The 6,655-nt window shown below is 46.3% G+C and overlaps 1 protein-coding gene across 1 annotated transcript in view; it reads right to left on the reverse strand.

Annotated features, from left to right (window-relative positions):
* Positions 1-6,655, reverse strand: part of VOLCADRAFT_89824 (uncharacterized protein) — a gene marked incomplete at both ends in the record, with an annotated part of 35,308 nt that overhangs the window by 14,547 nt on the left and 14,106 nt on the right. The gene's annotated exons all lie outside the window — the stretch shown is intronic.

Genomic DNA, 6,655 nt, shown 5'->3' on the forward strand with positions numbered 1-6,655 from the left:
CGTGTCGGGCTTCGTGCGTTGAAATTGATAGAAATATAGTATTTCAACATCCAAAGTGCAGCAACAGCTCGCTTGTTGAAGTTCGCATGTCGAAGTATGCACGTTGAACTTTGCGCACCATGCGCACTTGAATTGCGCACTACGGTTGCACGTGTGCTCTAACGTTTGCGCATCGAAGTGCGCGTGTGACGTTGTGTGTTCAATATTGCACGGCGAGCTGTGTGTAAAAGTTTGCTGCGCGTCGAAGTTTGGATGTTTAGCCTTACGTGTCGGGCTTCGTGCGTTGAAATTAGGAATATAGTAGTTAAACGTGCAAAGTTCGGCAGCAGTTTGCGCGTCGAAATTTGCGTGGTGAAGGTTGCACGTTGAAGTTTGCGATCTGCTATCGCTGCATATCGCATATCGCATAAGATGCAGATGTGCATATGTGCATATCAAGCATATGAAGCATATGAAGCATATCATGCATATGTGCGTGTGTTGAAGTTTGCACGTTGAAGTTTGCGATCTGCTATCGCTGCATATCGCATATCGCATAATATGCATATGTGCATATCAAGCATATGAAGCATATGAAGCATATCATGCATATGTGCGTGTGCACGTATCGTGAAGTGCGCGTGTTGAAGTTTGCACGTTGAAGTTTGCGACCTGCTATCGCTGCATATCGCATATCGCATAAGACGCAGATGTGCATATGTGCATATCAAGCATATGAAGCATATGAAGCATATCATGCATATGTGCGTGTGCTGAAATTTGCACGTTGAAGTTTGCGATCTGCTATCGCTGCATATCGCATATCGCATAAGATGCATATGTGCATATGAAGCATATGAAGCATAGCATATGAAGCATATGAAGCATACGAAGAAAAAAAAGAAGAAAAGCGGCGCGCAAAAAGAAAAAAGCGGCGCACTAGGGGTTGAACCGACGACTGGGTGGACAGACGGAGAGACGGAACGACGGACAGACGGACGCCGGATCGGCCTAAGGCCTCCGCTTTCCTACTTCGTAGGAGCTACGGCGACGGACGGACTAGAGCGCGCTGTTCGCGCGAGTGGGCCGTAGCTCCGTAGCATAGCGTAGCATAGCGTAGCACATAGCATAGCGTAGCATACCGTAGCATAGCATAGCTATGATCGCATATGCTTGCATATCGCATATGCTTGCACATCGAAGGCGGTATATGCTTGCAGATTGCATATGCTTGCAGATCGCATATGCTTGCAGATCGCATATGTTTGCACATCGAAGGTGGCATATGCTTGCAGATCGCATCTGGCAGATGCTTGCAGATCGCATATGCTTGCAGATCGCATATGCTTGCACATCGAATGTGGCATATGCTTGCAGATCGCATATGCTTGCAGATCGCATATGCTTGCAGATCACATATGATTGCACATCGCATGTGGCATATGCTTGCATATGAAGCATTTGTGCATATGAAACACATGTGCGCATGTGCATATGAAGCATAGGTGCATATGTGCATATGTGCATATGAAGCGTGTATTAAGCGGGTACGGCATTACTGTTATGTAACAGAAGACTGCATCTGCTTGCAGATTGCATATGCTTGCAGATCGCATAGGCTTGCATATCGCATATGCTTGCACATTGAATGTGGCATATGCTTGCAGATTGCATATGCTTGCAGATCGCATATGTTTGCACATCGAATGTGGCATATGCTTGCAGATCGCATCTGGCATATGCTTGCAGATCGCATATGCTTGCAGATCGCATATGCTTGCACATCGGATGTGGCATATGCTTGCAGATCGCATATGCTTGCAGATCGCATATGCTTGCAGATCACATATGATTGCACATCGCATGTGGCATATGCTTGCATATGAAGCATTTGTCCATATGAAACACAGGTGCATATGTGCATATGTGCATATGTGCATATGAAGCATATGTGCATATGTGCATATGTGCATATGTGCATATGTGCATATGTGCATATGTGCATATGTGCATATGTGCATATGTGCATATGTGCATATGTGCATATGTGCATATGTGCATCTGAAGCATATTTGCATTTGTGCATATGTGCATATGAAGCATATGAAGCATATGAAGCTGCACATCGCATGTGGCATATGCTTGCATATGAAGCATTTGTGCATATGAAGCACATGTGCGCATGTGCATATGAAGCATAGGTGCATTTGTGCATATGTGCATATGAAGCATGTATCAAGCGTGTACGGCATTACTGTTATGTAACAGAAGACTGCATCTGCTTGCAGATTGCATATGCTTGCAGATCGCATAGGCTTGCATATCGCATATGCTTGCACATCGAATGTGGCATACGCTTGCAGATTGCATATGCTTGCAGATCGCATATGCTTGCAGATCGCATCTGGCATATGCTTGCAGATCGCATCTGGCATATGCTTGCAGATCGCATATGCTTGCAGATCGCATATGCTTGCAGATCGCATATGCTTGCATATCGCATATGCTTGCACATCGAATGTGGCATATGCTTGCAGATCGCATCTGGCATATGCTTGCAGATCGCATATGCTTGCAGATCGTATATGCTTGCAGGTCGCATATGCTTGCACATCGAATGTAGCATATGCTTGCAGATCGCATAGGCTTGCATATCACATATGCTTGCACATCGAATGTGGCATATGCTTGCAGATCGCATAGGCTTGCATATCGCATATGCTTGCACATCGAATGTGGCATATGCTTGCAGATCGCATCTGACATATGCTTGCAGATCGCATATGCTTGCAGATCGTATATGGTTGCACATCGAGCATATGCTTGCACATCGAATCTGGCATATGCTTGCAGATCGCATATGCTTGCAGATCGTATATGCTTGCAGGTCGCATATGCTTGCACATCGAATGTAGCATATGCTTGCAGATCGCATAGGCTTGCATATCACATATGCTTGCACATCGAATGTGGCATATGCTTGCAGATCGCATAGGCTTGCATATCGCATATGCTTGCACATCGAATGTGGCATATGCTTGCAGATCGCATCTGACATATGCTTGCAGATCGCATATGCTTGCAGATCGTATATGGTTGCAGATCGCATATGCTTGCACATCGAATGTGGCATATGCTTGCATATCGCATAGGCTTGCATATCACATATGCTTGCACATCGAATGTGGCATATGCTTGCAGATCGCATAGGCTTGCATATCGCATATGCTTGCACATCGAATGTGGCATATGCTTGCAGATCGCATCTGACATATGCTTGCAGATCGCATATGCTTGCAGATCGTATATGGTTGCAGATCGCATATGCTTGCACATCGAATGTGGCATATGCTTGCATATCGCATATGCTTGCATATCGCATATGTTTGCACATCGAATGTGGCATATGCTTGCAGATCGCATCTGGCATATGCTTGCAGATCGCATCTGGCATATGCTTGCAGATCGCATATGCTTGCAGATCGCATATGCTTGCACATCGGATGTGGCATATGCTTGCAGATCGCATACGCTTGCAGATCGCATATGCTTGCAGATCGCATATGCTTGCAGATCACATATGATTGCACATCGCATGTGGCATATGCTTGCATATGAAGCATTTGTGCATATGAAACACATGTGCGCATGTGCATATGAAGCATATGTGCATATGTGCATATGTGCATATGAAGCGTGTATCAAGCGTGTACGGCATTACTGTTATGTAACAGAAGACTGCATCTGCTTGCAGATTGCATATGCTTGCAGATCGCATAGGCTTGCATATCGCATATGCTTGCACATCGAATGCAGCATATGCTGCAGATTGCATATGCTTGCAGATCGCATATGCTTGCAGATCGCATATGCTTGCACATCGAATGTGGCATATGCTTGCAGGTCGCATCTGGCATATGATTGCAGATCGCATATGCTTGCAGATCGTATATGCTTGCAGATTGCGCGTTGCACGGCGCTGTCACAAGCGCGTACGGCATAGCATAGTGCGTACGGCATAGCGAAGCATAGCATAGCGCGTACGGCATATCACAGCATAGCATAGATCGTATATGCTTGCAGATCGCATATGCTTGCACATGGAATGTGGCATATGCTTGCAGATCGCATCTGGCATATGATTGCAGATCGCATATGCTTGCAGATCGCATATGCTTGCAGATCGTATATGCTTGCAGATCGCGCGTTGCACGGCGCTGCCGCAAGCGTGTACGGCATAGCATAGCGCGTACGGCATAGCGAAGCATAGCATGGCGCGTACGGCATATCACAGCATAGCATAGATCGTATATGCTTGCAGATCGCATATGCTTGCACATCGAATGTGGCATATGCTTGCAGATCGCATCTGGCATATGATTGCAGATCGCATATGCTTGCAGATCGCATATGCTTGCAGATCGCATATGCTTGCAGATTGCGCGTTGCACGGTGCTGTCGCAAGCGCGTACGGCATAGCACAGCGCGTACGGCATAGCGTAGCATAGCATAGCGCGTACGACATAGCACAGCATAGCATAGATCGTATATGCTTGCAGATCGCATATGCTTGCACATGGAATGTGGCATATGCTTGCAGATCGCATCTGGCATATGATTGCAGATCGCATATGCTTGCAGATCGCATATGCCTGCAGATCGTATATGCTTGCAGATTGCGTGTTGCACGGCGCTGTCGCAAGCGCGTACGGCATAGCATAGCGCGTACGGCATAGCGTAGCATAGCATAGCGCGTACGGCATATCACAGCATAGCATAGATCGTATATGCTTGCAGATCGCATCTGCTTGCACATCGAATGTGGCATATGCTTGCAGATCGCATCTGGCATATGATTGCAGATCGCATATGCTTGCAGATCGCATATGCTTGCACATGGAATGTGGCATATGCTTGCAGATCGCATCTGGCATATGCTTGCAGATCGCATCTGGCATATGCTTGCAGATCGCATATGCTTGCAGATGACATATGCTTGCAGATCGTATATGCTTGCAGATCACATATGCTTGCAGATCGCATATGCTTGCAGATCACATATGATTGCACAGCGCATGTGGCATATGCTTGCATATGAAGCAATTGTGCATATGAAACACATGTGCATATGTGCATATGAAGCATATGTGCACATGTGCATATGTGCATATGTGCATATGTGCATATGAAGCATATGAAGCATATGAAGCATATGAAGCATACGAAGAAAAAAAAAGAAAAAAAAGTGCGCAAAGAAAAGGACGCGCGCGCGCCGGGGATTGAACCTGCGCGGGGTGGACAGATGGACAGACGGACGGACAGCGAATCGGCCTAAGGCCTCCGCTAGACTACTAGAGCGCGCTGTTCGCGCGAGTGGGCCGTAGCTCCGTAGCATAGCGTAGCATAGCGTAGCATAGCGTAGCATAGCGTAGCATAGCGTAGCATAGCGTAGCATAGCGTAGCATAGCGTAGCATAGCGTAGCATAGCGTAGCATAGCGTAGCATAGCGTAGCATAGCGTAGCATAGCGTAGCATAGCGTAGCATAGCGTAGCATAGCGTAGCGTAGCGTAGCGTAGCGTAGCGTAGCATAGCGTAGCATAGCGTAGCGTAGCGTAGCGTAGCGTAGCGTAGCATAGCGTAGCATAGCGTAGCATAGCATAGCGTAGCATAGCGTAGCATTGCATAGCTATGATCGCATATGCTTCATATCGCATATGCTTGCACATCGAATGCGGTATATGCTTGCAGATTGCATATGCTTGCAGATCGCATATGCTTGCAGATCGCATATGTTTGCACATCGAATGTGGCATATGCTTGCAGATCGCATCTGGCATATGCTTGCAGATCGCATATGCTTGCAGATCGCATATGCTTGCACATCGAATGTGGCATATGCTTGCAGATCGCATATGCTTGCAGATCGCATATGCTTGCAGATCACATATGATTGCACATCGCATGTGGCATATGCTTGCATATGAAGCATTTGTGCATATGAAACACATGTGCATATGTGCATATGAAGCATATGTGCATATGTGCATATGTGCATATGTGCATATGTGCATGAAGCATATGTGCATATGTAGCATATGAAGCATATGAAGCTGCACATCGCATGTGGCATATGCTTGCATATGAAGCATTTGTGCATATGAAACACATGTGCGCATGTGCATATGAAGCATAGGTGCATATGTGCATATGTGCATATGTACGGCATATACGGCATGTACGGCGTGTACGGCATTACTGTTATGTAACAGAAGACTGCATCTGCTTGCATATCGCATATGCTTGCACATCGAATGTGGCATATGCTTGCAGATTGCATATGCTTGCAGATCGCATATGTTTGCACATCGAATGTGGCATATGCTTGCAGATCGCATCTGGCATATGCTTGCAGATCGCATCTGGCATATGCTTGCAGATCGCATATGCTTGCAGATCGCATATGCTTGCACATCGGATGTGGCATATGCTTGCAGATCGCATACGCTTGCAGATCGCATATGCTTGCAGATCGCATATGCTTGCAGATCACATATGATTGCACATCGCATGTGGCATATGCTTGCATATGAAGCATTTGTGCATATGAAACACATGTGCGCATGTGCATATGAAGCATATGTGCATATGTGCATATGTGCATATGAAGCGTGTATC

The sequence above is a fragment of the Volvox carteri genome, assembly GCF_000143455.1.
Source record: "Volvox carteri f. nagariensis unplaced genomic scaffold VOLCAscaffold_14, whole genome shotgun sequence".
NCBI lineage: Eukaryota > Viridiplantae > Chlorophyta > Chlorophyceae > Chlamydomonadales > Volvocaceae > Volvox > Volvox carteri.